Below are 16,544 nucleotides of genomic sequence, written 5' to 3'. Positions count from 1 at the left end.
TTTCATTTTCCCAGCACAATAATGCTTTCAGAGTCAATGCACACAGTTTTATTTTGAAATGGATTGGAAAAATGTCTGAAATATGTCACAGCCTCTTCAGAGCTGATGATGGTCTCTTTGAAGTGCTTAACAAAGCCTCGAACGCCTCATGAAAGCTTTTAGAAGTAGCAACAACAGCGTCTGATTGATGTTTTATTTGTCCTATATTTCTAGACAGAGAGAGAGAGAGAGAGAAAAAGAGAGAGAGATCCACCAAATGAAACATTATTTTGGCAGTCTTATTGTAGTCTAATAAAACCTTTTAATTAAACCAGTTTCATTAGACAACCTTCAAAATGATGAATCTACGTAGTTTGCACGTTTAAAAATTCATATTGAGTCATTAATAGATATCTCGACGTGGCTTCGGTGCTCCTCTTGCAAATGGCGTTTAACCTGAAAGAAATATTAAATGAGATTGTGATTATGAAAACAATTGCCTGTGGTACGGCTGAAACAAACCAAACAAATTAGCATATTAGTCAATTGGGCTTTTAAACACAATAACTTACTAATGGAAACCAATTTTATGTAAATTAACAGAATATATTAGTTTAATTAACAGCCTTAACTGATTCAGTACTGTTTTTTGAAGAAGTTATAAGCACATGCATTCTATATGATTTTATTCATATGCGTATGCATTTTCAACTTAAATATTTATAATCAACATGAAATCAAAATTAACTATTTGCTTTCATATTTGATTCATCAGTGCTTGTTTTCCTGGCTCTAAAATACATTTAATTTTCCATTCTGAAATATAATGCCCACTTTTCGTGATCCAACCAACTTTCAATTGATAAAATAAAGTCCCAGCCAGTGTTGGGCACGTTACTCTGAAAATGTAATCAAATTACTGATTACTCCTTTTAAAAACTAAAAAAGTAATCAAATTACAGTAACGCGTTACTAAGTAATGCGTTACTGCCCAACACTGGTCCCAGCTAGCCATTTTTATTGTTAAATATCAAATTTAACTGTGAAATATGTAGTAAAATAAGTTTACTTTAACAGCACATTTAGAAGGGAGACAAATGTATTGCATTTGTCTTCACCAACTACACTAAAGACTTCAAAATGAACAATTTATTTTAAACTGTGCAGAAAAGCTGCTCCAGTCATTCACACAGACAAATTATCGTCCCACAACCCCACCTACGTCCATATTGCCCCGGCCTCTCAAGTAACTGGAGCCTTGGATCTAAATATTCCCTCACAGTTTAATTTTTGCATTATTGACACACTATTTTCCTAATTAATGCTGTTCAGTTGATTTGACACAATCTGTATTGTTAAAAGCGCTATATAAATAAAGGTGACTTGACTTGACTTGACTTGGAGGAATCAATCTCATTTGAAAGTAGAAAAAAGAATGAAACACATAAGAGGACAGGAAACATCTGTGTCAAAGAGCGAGGCCCAGAACATGCCAGGCCAAAGCGGGACTTCAGATTTCCATCTGGTTTTAGTCACAGACCGAAATTGGGAGGGGGGGAAGAGAAGCAGAGCCCAGTTTACAAAGACACTCCGGGGAGAAGTGTCCCTTCAAGGGTATCAGGTGACAGAAAAGTAGGCTGAAAAATGAAGTTACTCCCGGCTTCCCATTGGGAGGGCTTGAAAGCAAGTCGGGTTCTGGGACGGACAGGGAAAAAGGTCACGGTGTATGTTTTCACTTTAGAGAGAGTGACTGGTCAGACGCCAACAGAAGATGCGGAAGAAGGTTCAGCCAGTTGGACGGGATGTTTCACGATTACTGGGTCCCAGAGAGAGCGATGTGATGATGGCGGTTTGTGAAGGTCTGAGAACTTCTGTGCAGCCACAGCTGTCGTTGGAGACTCGGCTGTTGACAGAAGAAGTTCAGCCTGGAGGAATCACACAAAAGTCTCACAGCACTTATTGCAAAATAAAAAAAGCCCTTATGGCTTCAACGACAAGGCAAATAACGCTTTTATTCTGTTATTATTCTCAAACTAGGCCCCTTGACAACAATGCATTGCTTTTGCCATGAACTGGGATTCATGATGGTTCTTAGTTATCGCAACAAACGAAACTCAACTAAAGTGCAGATTTTAACTATTTATTTGTTTTCATAGATTTAGGCAGGGAGCCTTGACCTGTGCCCTTACCTGTCCATTCTGTCCATTTTGTGTAGCATCTCATTGTATTATGTATCTGCAGAAGCAGTGAATAGGCAGTGACCTTTGGAGAAAAATAAACATTCAGGATTCTCATTGGCAGAATGATTCAAAATGACTATTTCTATTTCTCAGACATACTTCAAAAACAATCTACCTACCTATTTCTCTCAATCTTTCTCTCATATAATTCAGTTTTTTTTTTCAAGGTTTTTAAAAGAGCTCTCGTATGCTCTTACGCTTTCATTAAAATACAGTAAAAACAGCAATATTATGAAATATTATTACAATTTCACAGAAGTCAAAACTGAATTTTCAATAGCCATTACTCCGGTCTTCAGTGTCACATGATCCTTCTGAAATCATTCTAATATGCTAAAAAAAAATAAAAAATGTTACTTAATATTTGCTTCCTATTTATTTAACTGTTGAATAAAAGCAATATCATTCACAATTGTGTTGTATTAAATGTCACCACAGCTGACCTAATGCCATTGCATACATTTCCACAGAATGAAGTTCATTTAGGTTTGTTTGAGCAGTCAGTGAATTTATAATGCTGTTTGTAAAGTGCTTGCAGCAATACGCACACACACATCTGTAAACTGAGAGTATGCATGTGAAAATGGGAAACGGAGCCAGTCCCTGTCAGTTCTGGAAGCCCGTTTTCTATTTCCAGCCCAGTTTTCTGATGCAATCCTGCCTTTCTCTTTATCCAAAGAGACACATGTCGTTCACTTGTCATTTTCTGGCCAGGGAGGCACAGAGAAAACTTTGCTCATGAGTAAAGCTAAGATGAAAGTTTATGTTCACCCCTTCCTACTCGTCTGTGATGCGACGTGGGTCTGACTGGATTCAGAAAGCTGGGCTCGCGGAGCCCTGCCGAGACCGAAAACCGACAGGGCATTAGAAAAGTGGGTCTTTCCTTGTTTGAAGCTTGGATTGGCACTTGGGTTAATGCCTGCTGGAATTCAGCTCACATCTCATGTTGATAAGTCGGTGATGGTGATTAATAACTGTCACACACGCTCTAGAATGTTCTCGTATACATTTGATTCTGTTTTGCTCTTTAATCCATCCCCCGAACACTCGTCCCTCATTCTCTTTTCCGCGCTCTGGATTTCTTTTACTGTCTGCACTCTGATGTCTAGTGGCAGACATACCCTCCCCCTCATGTTTCTGACTTTGTATCTACAACAGTCTTGCTTTTCTACATCTTTTCTACATTTTTTCACACCTCATCCTCCCCACCCGGGAACAGTGCTGAGGAAGGTACTTTGAAAACTGTAGCTTGTCAAGATACAAGATATTCAAAATGTAAAGCAGGTAAATTACAGTCAATCTACATTTTTGGAAATGTGGTTAGATACACTCCAAGCTTCTTAAACATGCAGTATATTTTAAATGTATAACAAAATATACAATCATCAGAGCATCAGAAATCATTCGCTCGTCTTGTCAACACAACCCATCTTATATGATTGTCACTGCTTGTCACAATCTACTGTCAAATGATGACTGTATACACTATATAGGCTACTTTGGTCAAAATATTCACATTTACGTTAGTCATCGATGTCATATTATGCTACTATTCAATGTGACAGCAGCAGTACTCATGTATTTACTGATTTGTTTTGACTGAAAGATGTCAGTACATGACAGTTCACAACACTCCACAGATCATTGCTCACAACGTGACAAAAAAAATAATTAATTAATTTTAAAAAGTACTTAAAGTCTATATGAAATACAACACAATTTACTTTTGTAAAGTGAAGTATTTCAGAGCAAAACAATATTCAATGAACTGAGACTTGCACAAATTCAGTTTACATAACAGGAGGGAGCCAGGTTGAAAAAAATGAGAGCGAATTGTGGGAAAAAACAAGTGAATTGTGTCGTGTGTGTGTGTGTGTGTTTTGATTATATATTCTATACAACTTTGTGTCTGTAATTTAGCGGTAAATGGTATTCAAAAATAGATAGACAGACAGATAGATAGATAATATAATATTAGTAAGAAAGTATTTGTGGATACACACACATTTATATTAATTATATTAATTTTTTTATATTATTGGTTTATTTTTATTCAATCATGTTCATTTTCATCAATTTCATCATATTCATCAATTTATTCAGAATGTGTATTAAGAAAGTAAATGGGATAAATTTTCACACTGACTTTAAAATAAGACTACAAGGAAAGTACTCCAAAGCTATGGCATCTTTTTGATCACTCAAAGCATTCTATATCCTTACACATGCAAACTGACGGAGGCCGCACCCAGTCACTCCACAGACTCTCCGTCTGCCCTTGGTTTGTGGTCAAGTAGCTTGACTATATATGGAGAAAGAAATTGCAAGCTTGAGCTCATGTCCCCTTGTAACGTCTCACCGACCGAAGCCTCAAAACCAAGCGAGGCCTAAAACAGCTTGTAAACCCCACTTCCTTACAGAAAAAAATGTGGTTTAGCATCCAAACAATAAGTGAAATTTGAGTTTGGCCATATAAAAAAGGGTTTGCTTATCTTTCAACTATATCCAGTAACCAGCGATCGATGGCATTTTCAAGGAAAGGTTTACAAATACTACTTATCTGGTGACCTGGCAATGTGAATAGAGAACTTTAAAGCTATGGAATGTGCAGAACAATTTAGAAGTTTAATTCAATTCAAAGGAAGGATGAGCAATTGCTTATTGGTTGAGAGGAATTTGCTGGCCTGCGATGTTCTTCTACCTTAAAACTCTCTGTCATGATGAATGGACTCATTTAGGTTCGCACCTGGTTGAGTTTTGGCCCCCATCGTTGTGTGTTTGTGTGCATTTCCACCTCTTTATTTTCAGACCTGGGGCTACGATGAGCCTGGGTGGGCTTAGCATGAGCTTTGGGGTCATGGTGCAGAGCCACATCTGAAAAATTGAGCACAGGAGGAGGGACATAACCAATCTCCTCCATATGGTTGGATTTGAGAGCTCGCCGGGAGGTTGTAAGCCTTTCTTCACCCTCCGAATCAACCTCGGCTGTGTTTTGTGAAGTGTTGTCCGGAGCAGCCACCTATGGAAAATCTGCTTTGTGGCTCTCTGCTGTAAATGAGACTTTGGGTTATGAGGGCGGCCACGGACATCAACTCTGCCACAGCTTGACCAGAACCGACATACCTCGGCAACATTCCAGATTTAGCTTCCATAATACTTTGAGATATTTTCCTTGGTCTAGTCCACCTGGAATTGTTCATGCGAGACACAAGCTAGCAGGCTAACGGCACACAGATTGTGATTGCTCCCATAAAGTCTTTATAACAACAACTGTTCTACATCGTGCACAGCTTGTAGCAATTACTAGCCCATCTACACTTTTGATTCAATCTAAATGAGGGACTCTCGGCCGCTGCGACTACTGTATGTGCTAGATGCTCACAATGTGAACTGCATTAGGCTGTCATAATGCCTCCGACAGCTGGACCCAGAGAACAGGCTTTTATCTCTCTCCAATCTGAGTAATGGACTATCACCCTTTATCCCAGAATAGCACAGGTCTCTCAACAGATTGGCAAATCAGACTCATCTATTACATTCTCTCTGCCCATCCTGAGCCTTGGAAGGGAGTACAAGAGTCATCTGGGTAAAGGATTATTGCCTCGAAACAATCCACCAGACTTTCCCACAGAGTGAGAATTTCAACATGCCTCAGGCGTCATGCTACACCTCGTGCAATCATGCATCAGTATACTGACCTCACGGCAATGTATTTTGCCAATGCAGTGCAATGTGGTGGTTAGTGATAGCGATATATCAGGCAAGGCGCTATCAGCTTTGACAGTGATAAATAAAGAATTTATTTATTTTAATGTTTTGGAATTTTAATTCACTTTGATAAATATTTTCTAAAAGAAACGTGTATTTTATGTTGGCAAAATCTAATTTTTAATGCCAAGAAGCATAAATATGAGAATCTTACAGGCCTTTATAAAATATAGATATTTTTTTTTTTATAGTATGCATTTTTTTTTCACGATAAAAACATAACATTTGAATCATTACATTTAAATGTAAACAATTTAAATAAATAAATATAAACTTGAAATAACATGGAAAATATTAAGTTAACATAAAAAGAAACATTTAATTTAAAGTAATCATCCCCAAAATCAGCATATTAGAATTATTTCTGAAGCATCACGTGACACTGAAGACTGGAGTAATAGCTGCTGAAAATACAGTTTTGCCAAAGAAATAAATTAAAATTGAAAATATATTAAAATTGAAAAGTAATTTTTTATTGTAATAATATTTCAGAAAAAAATACTACTTGACTGTATTTTTTGATCAAATAAATGCAGCCTAAGTGAGAAGATACTTCTTTCAAAAACATTTAAAAAAATCATAATTAGATATATATATATATATATATATATATATATATACAATTTAATTAATTTATTTGTTTAGCCATCATGATTTATGGATGCTTCAAACAGTAAATAGAAAGCTACATCAAAATATTTTAAAACCCTGTAAATGTGTTAAAATTACTGTGTTGAAGATTAATAAGCTTCATTTAACAAGTTAACACATTAATTTTACACATTAACACATTAACCTTAGAACCAAAAAAAAAAAAAAACAGCTGAGATCTGAAGCAAAACCAGCTGAGAGCCTCTTCTCTAGAAAACGCAATCAACAGGTGAAAACAATGAAAAAGAAAAAAACACTATAGGTGGTTGACTAGATCCAACAAGACGTATGGAGAAAAGAGTGTAGAACAACTCATCAACCCCAAGGCTGCTCAATCAAAAGGGCCGCTTAAAAAAATGTATAAGAAATTTCAAAGGAGTGAAAAGGGCACAGTGAAAACAGCTCGGCGTGAATCAATCCATGATGTGCTCTATTTAGCACTTTCAAAAACCACAGGCTATTGAGTTTTACATATTCCACAGGTATTAAATGTCTTTTTAGACCAGTGCATGCCCCTGTAGAGAGTGGGTAAGGAAGGAAAGAAAGAAGCATGCCTCTTTTCACACTCAGAAGAGAGTGTGAAGAGAGATTTGACAGGTTCACTCTTCCGTTTTATTTAGCTGTTCAATAAAAATCATCTTGATGAGCTGCAGGGATCAACAGAGCTTCTCCACCCACTGATCGAGTGTGTTAAACCCTCACACACACGTCACAATTGTCCTCTCAACTCCTAACCACAAACTTCTGTAATCACACGTAGTTTCGAGATCGTTGGGTGTTCACAAGTGTCACTGATATCAGCAGAGAACTTAAAGGATCTCTAGACTTGTCAAGGATGTCTTTAAGTGAGCCATAGCTTAACACTAATTGAGTCTCATGGTATGTGTTCTCATATGTCTTCATATTTCTAGGTGATTCAGTAAGCACTTGAGATGAAAAGCTTGCGTAATGTGCAAATTATCACTTATAAAATCACGCGAGTGGAACTATAATGACACAGCTTTCATTATATACTCACACAGCTGAGGAAAACACATGTCCTTGTATCAAGTGTGTTATGAAAATTTGCCCTTAATATTAAAAAGAAAAAAATAGATGAGAGACATTTGTTGAGCATCTTAGCTTTGATTAAATCAATGCTCACGTATGAATTAAACAATGAGATTTTGAGGTTATAAGTGTACAATATCTACTGAAAAAAATGAATAAGGTTGTAATGGAGATAAATTATTTTTTTAACAATGGAAGTTTGTTTGCTTTTGGGACTTGATTTCCTTAAAAGAGATATTACAATGACTTGCAAAAAAATAAAATAAATAAAAGTCAAGTAAAATAAAATAAAAAGGTTATAAATGGTTATGAAATGTTATTTTAGACACATTTCTTCATGCAAAATAAATTTCGGGATCAAATATGAACATGTTCTCGACAAACTGGTCTGGTCTGCTGACCAAAATAATAACCCAGCACTGAAACACTTCAGAACTTATAAACATATTTATTTTAACTCTTTACCAGATTACCTTTTAGAAGATATAAACTTTTAAACTTTACTGTCTGGCTCTTCTGACAAACCGAGTTAAAATACGTATTACTCATCCTGCACTACACAAATTTTAGTCCAAACCTTATTTAGCCCTAAAGGGTGCATGTTAGCAATATGCCCAATAGGAATCCTGCTTCAACAGGAAATACATCAATTCAGGAGATGTGATACAACAGTAGTATTGAATGAATTCTCACTGCTTTACAACTACACACACTTAATCCTAATCCAGCTCTGGCCACTTTTCTCATTAAATGGGATTACGTCCAATCTCTGACAACATAATTTGTTTGGGATTTTAATTAAACTGTGCTCAGGTTAATGCTTTTCTCTGGCCACTGTGTTTAGAATCCTTTCACCTGCCCGAATCCTGTTGGTTAAAACCAGGCAAGTTGACAATGACAAAGCCAGACTGATCTACCAGGGTTGCGTTTCCCAAAAGCATTGGTAACGACGGAACTTGCGACCATAGTTGCTTTTGGGAAACGCACCCCAGGACGAGACCCTAAACAGGTCTACCAGAGCTTATTGATTTCTAGTACATCCAGCAAAACCTCCATCAGTGTCTACCGTATGTCTTCATAGCACTTCGACACGCACGGTTTCCTCTTAATGTATGCGTACCAAGAGATGCCAAATGCTAATATTTAGTTGATGACTGAGATTTAAAATTACCATGAGAAAGAAGCAGGCAGTTGGTGCCAGTCCCCTCAAAGTCAAATTATATCTTGTGTTTGCTTTGTCCTTGCTTTAGGGGAAAACCATGCATGGTTGAGTCACGTTCTGTGACCACGGAGGACTTGGAGAAGCTGGCATCTGGTGCCAAAGCTTTGCTATTCATTAATTTTAATGAACACTATTGACTTGTTAAATTCCTGTGTGAATCTAGTTTTTACGAGTACTGTCATCCTTCAGGCAGTAAAGACACACCACATTACACCTCTCTGCAGAGACATGTACAACAAAAACAATGATCTATATCCTAGGATTATTAACTAGAGAGGGAGAAAGTAGAAGAAATAGTGGAGTTCAGTCTGAGGTGCGGAAGATAAACTCATCTTTTATGTCTGAAAGAAGTTGGAGACAGTGAGAGAGTTAGAGTAAACAAACTACTTTGTTGCTTAAATGTTGCTTACCACAGAAAATAGTTTTTTTTTTTTATTGTGGTTACAGTAAAGCAGTTTGAACTGAGGTAAATGGAGTCGTGCACATATAAGGTTTCAATGCACCTTTTATAAAAAAAAAATGGTAAAATGATAGGAGTTAACATATTGGCTGTAACTTTGCCAGACAGGATTAGTAAGAATCATGGTCATAATATAATGTAAAGTGCAATATAATTTTTTAAGGTGTTTTTTGTTTTTGTGTGTGTGTGTGTGTGTGTGTGTGTGTGTGTGTATCTGTGTGATACAGAGGGACAGAAAATCGAGGTGGCCAAAGACCTGTGTGTGTCTCGCCATCATTATCCTGTCATTGGTTCATTTTCTTCTGTAGTAGTTGGGTCTTTTCTCATTGATTTATTTATTTTAGCTTTGTGGCTTCAGAGCATTGTCAACATATGACTCCATTTCCCACAATTCCCTGCTGAGTCATGAACTTGGAGTATTTCATACTTTACAGCTCACTGCTGCATGTGTGACATCATCGAGCGATGACTCAGTGCCACATTAACCGAACACACACAAAGTCAAAGTGAAACTTTTATGATGCCCAGCTCACCCTCACTATAAAGGGCTTTGTTCCACATTTATATATTTTGATACATTAAAATTATTTATATTAATACTTCCATTAACCTCAGTGCTGGTTTCTCAGCTGGCACAGGACCTACGCAGAAGTACTTGACCTCCATTCTTTTTTTTTTCGAGTCAATCGTCAGAACCATAAATGTCATGTGACTAATCATTCTGGAGCCGTAGGGAAATTACATACCCTTCACTATAGCGACTATCTTGAGGTGTGACGTCAAAGGCAACAGACAGGGGAAAATCAGTCTATTTCACTAGGGTTGGTGTAGGGCAATAGCACATACAGTTTGTACAGTATAAAAACCATTACGCCTATGGAATGTCCCCATAAAACATGGAAACACAACATGTGTGTGTGTGTGTGTGTGTGTGTGTGTGTGTGTGTGACTATACTTTACAATAAATCTATATAGAGGGTTCCGCATTTTGCCTTTTATTAAAAAAAACAACTAAATAAATCAATAAAAAAAAAAAATAATAATAATAAAAAAAAACTGACAAACTATTCAAAATGACAACAAAAAAGATGAAGTCAAAATAAAAACAATAACTTTTTTAAAAATTAAGACAAAAATAACAGACAGGTTGAAAACTATTTTCTGTGGTAAAGGACATAGTAATTATCTGTAACATTTATTTAACCATTACAGAGCTACTGCGTGTCAGATGAAGCATTGTGTGTTTGTTTGTGCTGGAGGAAGGATGTTTCTGTAGGCGTATTCATTCCATAATGTACCTCTCATCCCAAACAAATAAGTGCTCCAGTTTAGGGTGCTCCTCTTTGGTTTGAACTCCTCCACCCATACTCTCTGAGAAAAGCTCCTTCAGTCTCCAAGGAGATCTCTTTCACTCCTGTATCCACTCCTTTCCTTCCCTCTGTAGTCTTCTAATCTGCACTGAGAAACAGCACTTAAGCTTGTGTTTTGATGTTGAATTTAATTTGAAAGGAATACACGGCCATGTAGAGTCTAAATCAGTGCCTCATTGAGACCATCTGTTGAATTTGTATAAAGGACAGTGAGATGCCAGCAAGCATCGTATCAATCAAACCCAGGCAATGTGTCTCAGGTTCCCAGTGCTTTGTCTCATTACAGTCCTTCCTGTGCTGCTTGTGTTCAGACACGGATTAAATTTGTTTCATGTAATGTCGAAAAGGTTGGTTGTAGCCGCTCATTATTGATGAGAATCTTGAAGTGGCGGCGGCTTCATAAATATGGAAGCTGGGTCTGTTTACCCGATCAGGAGTGCCCAGGGAGACATTTATCAAAAAGGAAAGAGTGCCAAAGGCTGGAAACTTTCCATACCCCTGGGAGGGAAGTAAAGGGCACGTAGGCTGGGCATTAGTCAGAAGGGACAGCAAATGCTGTGATATTGAAGCTTAAAGAAATGGTTCGCTCAAAAATGAAAATATAATTTACTCACCAATATTACGCTCCAAACTTGTAAGATATTCTTTCTTTTGTGGAACACAAAAGGTAATGTTTTTTTTAAGAATATTCTGGACAGTGTTTTCGTTATAAAGTGATGAAATAAAGTGAAATGAAAGTGAAGAGGGACTAGGCTGTCAAGCTCAAAAAATAAAACAATGAATAAATCAATCAATAAAACAGTGAATAATAAAACAATGAATAAAACAACAAAAATACAAAAAGCAAAACAATAAATAAAACAAATTAAAAAAAATTAATAAACAAACAAATAAATACATACATTAACTCATGCACTATATCTGACTGACTCTGAAGACATATGGTAGCATTGTGTGAGGAACAATGCAGAATTCAATTAATGATTTGTGTAAAATTCACTGAGTCAGATCTTTTTTAATTAATTATTTAATACAGTTCACAGAACCAAACTGAATGATTTGTTCATAAATCAAACTGATTTGGTTTTTGAGTTCAACTTGTTGACTTAATGATTTGGTTGTAGCTGTGAACACATCGCTGGAGGGTAAGATCATCAATAGTTAACAATTTAAACTTTGGTCTGTTAAAGATGTCGAATTCATAAAACTTATATAGTGCATAATTCATATAGACTACTTTTTTGAAGTAATTTTTGAAGTTAAAAGCTTCAGTCCCTGTTCAATGCCACTGCTTGATAAAGGGCAACAAGAACTAAATTTAAAATGCCTAATTTTGTGTTACAAGGCAGAAAGAAACTCATTAAATAATGACAGAATTTATTATTATTATAATTGTTATTATTATTATTATTATTTTTTTTTTTTGCTAAACTAGTCCAGGGGAGTCGATATACTATGGAATCTAGAATCAGACATCTCAAAAGAAGCATCTGTAGCATCAAATTCAGCGAATTTGCATGAAAATGACCAATTGTGAATGTCCCTCTTCAACATCTTAGCTAAGAGCAAAGGAAAGAGATCTCCAGGACTGAGGGAATTAATCTGCATGCTCCATGGATCCTTCCGGATTGAGGTGAGGATGGCAGGAATGAATGAGTTGAGTGTGAGAGTGGATGAAGGGCTCTTTGGAGACGGCTAGTAAAGCTCCTCAAACCAACAAAGAACAAGCGGCTTCTCCCAGGGTCTGGCTAACGCATTATTACGCTATTATTTCCCGCGAACACAAACTCCAATCCAGAGTGACTCAATTAGAGCACCAGCGACGCTTAGAATACATTAGCCATTTTTCTTTTCAAACCGTTATGTTAAACCACCAGGCATGCAGCCATACGATAACATGCTCTTCATGAAAAAAACTGTTTAGAAAACAGGACAATTGATTGTGTTGAACAAGAGTTCTGGTACTAAACTGACCTTTAGTGAGTATAATGTTATCATAATCTCCAAATAATTTAACATCTCTTCGGAATCTACAATTACTTGTCAACACACATCTATGCCCAAGGACGAAGAACCAAGAAAACAAGATTTTTTTCATTCTCCTTGAGCAGTCTTCTATGTGCACATACAACACCTTGAGAGCTGTAGCTTATCATTACAGCTCGAGGGGAGATAATGAAAGAATACAGAAATTATCTTGTAAACAGCCAGCTAGTTTCTTTTGAATCTTCCTCGCGATGCAGAATGGTGCGTTCTACTCTACGCGTTGGTTTTGGCAGCTGCATGTCAACGTGCAGAATCTTAATCTAATCCAATGCTCAGTAAAGTCACCTTTTGACAGCTTTTCAAATGAGCTTTAACACCACTAAGCTACATTTCTAAATTCACTCAGACAACTAAAGCCTTGAATGGTCTTCAAAACTGAATGAATGGAGTCCAGCACAGAAAGGCTATACGCTCACACAGTTATTGTTTGAATTGATAATGATCAGTACCGAATATGGTTTAAATAAACGAACAACCTAAGTCAAAACCTTCTTTTATAGCTATGTAGGGATGATGTAAAAAAAAAGCCATTAAGTTTTCCATTGGCTTTTGGATTATTGCAGAAAATAAGCTCTGTGACCAACAAAAGTTTGATTCTTACACATTTTGATCACGGACATCAAAAATTAACTCATGATCCCATAACATCAATGTCACCACCACTAAGCTTCCAAAAAATCTTTCGATCTTTATTTAAAAAATCTAAAATAAGTTTGAGTCATACAAGTTTGAACACAAAGAAGCTGTGAAGGCGGACTAGTGAGTAAATTAAATTCCCTGTTCAGTGTGATGATGATTAATGTCCCCGACAACCTCTGCAGTCCCATTTTGTCACTTGTTAGCAACTGCCTTTTTCAAGACACATAAAATCTTAAAAAAGGGGGAATTACTGATGTATTTTATTTTGTAGCATAAAACATGAAAATCTCTTGAGCTTGTATTACCATAGACCATATACCAGGCATTTAACCAAAAATCAATTAAAAAGACATTGAATTCACGATGATGAAATCGGAATTTGAAAAATGCTAAATTGTTTCCAGGTTTTAGGACTCATTACTGCAGCACTCTATTCTTGCAATAGCTGTGAATAATGTCTGTAATCATACTGACACTGACAAATGTATATATCAAAGACGACATTCTGTAACACTGGAAAGTCTTATCGCAGTTGACACGATGTTATTTAATCAATCAATCTAAACAAGGCACGTGTTCATCTGTCAAATCTTAATTAACTAACAGTGACTTTAAATGCAAACAATACAAAGTATGTAAACAGTGCAGAGTGGCTATCACGCTATCTCTATGTGTGATCTCACTCTCATGTGATAGAATGCTTTTGGCACTTTCATTCCTAACTAAACTGTTGGTGAATATATTCGTATGTGGCGCTCTATAAACAGGACAATATTTCACATCTGTGTGAACATGGCCTATGAGGAAACTCTACTGATTTCAGAGATCAATTAAATCAGGGTCTGCTGGCCATTACAGAGACTCATGACAGGGCACAGGTGTGGCAGGTGGTCAGGATGCCACTGGTGGAGGTTGGGAACAAAATGAGCATCGCTGTGCGCTGTGATGAGAGGTGCTTCTGGCTTCAGGGACACTCTGGAAAATAGAATTAGGGGCCACATGATAGCCGTGTCACCCTCCGACATCTGTCCAGCCCATATGGACCGAGTATGTTCATGCCACTGGGACTCTCTCCTGACATCTTTGGAGGAATCTAGAATGAGACGTCGCTGATTACTATTTGTGTCTGTGTGACAGAGTATACCGTTTGATGTTGACTTTGAAATTCCATTTTAATTCCTAAATTTGAAATGCGATAGCAAACAGGATGTGGAATTGCAATTCGACTTTGAATGTAAGGAAGTGAAATTAAAATGAACTACTCGCACTCACGTCTCGCCTCCCTCCACCATTAGGCGTGTTCAATTTGCAGCGGTGCTGCGCAGAATGATTAGTTTATGACATCAACCGCGAGAGCGATTCGAAAGCATAAGGATCCGTCTGCTCTCTTATCGCTCTCGCGGTACTTGATGTCATACACTGATCATTCTTCGCAGCAGTGCTTTAAGCCGAACGCGCCTAATGTATGCTACCGCGACAAATTACGTTAGAAAAGTGTCAGTACGTTATAATCGGTTATGGTCTATTACTGAACCGATACTGAATCGTCCTCGTCTGCATCGCGATGCATCGTATAAGCGATTAATTTCGACACCCCTGATAGATAGATAGATAGATAGATAGATAGATAGATAGATTGATAGAGTAGATTTTGAGGACTTTTCAGCAAATAAGTCTAATGGATTGGTTTTATGATTTCTCCAACACACACATTCACACACGCCCAGATTAATAACAGGCCTGGTAATATCAAATGTGTGGTTTAAGTATGTCAGGGCTGGAAGGGGTTTTCTTGGCCAGATCCTGCTCTGAGAGCTGAAAATGGGTTAACTGGCTTTAGGTCTGAAGCTGGATAATGATGAGGAAAAGAACTGAAGGGAAACAAGAGACACTCGTGTGCGGAAACCACAAGAGCTGATAGGAAGGGGATGGAGAGAGACTGACAGAAGGAACGGAGGAATGGAGGAGTGAGCGTGCGAGAGCAAGAGAGAGAGAGAGAGAGAGAGAGGAGGAGGAGCAGGAAGCTCGGGGGCAGCCTGGGAGGCGGTCTTTAATTGGCAGGGTTGTGTGAGCCTGGATGACCATCAAACGGGACTGGCACAAATGTCCAGAGGGCAGAGACGGACCCTGGCACCACCATAACCAGTCTCTCCAACCCTCCACGTAGCTCCTTCTCCCTCTGTTTCTGCCTTCCCACAATCCCACAGGCACTTCCATCTGCCTCTCTCAACCAAACGCCCTCATTACAGCAAGAAGGAGAAAGAGAGAAGAGTTGAGGAGTAACTAACTAAAAGTACAGATGCTACTAACTTCATTGAGCTACGTTTTGTAACACGTAGCAGTGCAGCCCAACATGAGTCTTTAGATACACATTAATAAACTAGTTTAAAAAAAAACAGTGTTTAAAGGTTCTTTCCTAATACTGAGAGAAAGGGAGAGAAATTAAACAAAGAAAGTGTATTTGTTGAGTCTGACTTAAAAAATTTTCCTTTCTTCCTTAAAGCAAAACCAATATTTGTAATAGGCAAGTCAATATTAGATATTCATTCAAAAACACACTAGAACTCCCAGCATTCTTTGCTGAACAAACAGAACTGAGGAGAAATGCAAGGAGAAGGAGGATTTATACCAAGAAAAAAAAGTGGCCGTTGCCTATAGATGGCAGTGTCCTTCACTAAAAGGGGTCAAAGGTCATTAGTAAGCAGTAACCGTTTATAGAGAGAGACAGATGAGCACAGAGCCTGGTGGCTGTCTGCTCACGTACTTACATGGTAAAAGAACAGCACGTCTGGCCACCGCAGTCATTGTGTTTATGTTAAGAGCAGCTCTTGTTTAAGCAAGTTTTGACTAGAGGAGAGTAACGGCGCTTGGAATAATGAATAGACGGACTGCTGCGGAGAACACACACACACACACTCACTTGCAGTACATATACACCCAGTTTATTCAACTCTGAAAACATAATGGCCCTATTACAAAGAAACCGTCATGCTACTTATGTACGTAATGCACAGACATTCCTGCGGGACCAACATCAACACACTCGGGAAGGAAACGGCAGCTTTCAGTGAAGTGTTTATTTTATTGTGCCGGACAGACCAAACAAGACCGCTCAGAAT

This window comes from Sinocyclocheilus anshuiensis, unplaced genomic scaffold (genome assembly GCF_001515605.1).
Source record: "Sinocyclocheilus anshuiensis isolate Anshui unplaced genomic scaffold, SAMN03320099.WGS_v1.1 scaffold2098, whole genome shotgun sequence".
NCBI lineage: Eukaryota > Metazoa > Chordata > Actinopteri > Cypriniformes > Cyprinidae > Sinocyclocheilus > Sinocyclocheilus anshuiensis.
The sequence above is the reverse complement of the archived record's forward strand: the minus strand, read 5'-3'. Positions refer to the sequence as shown.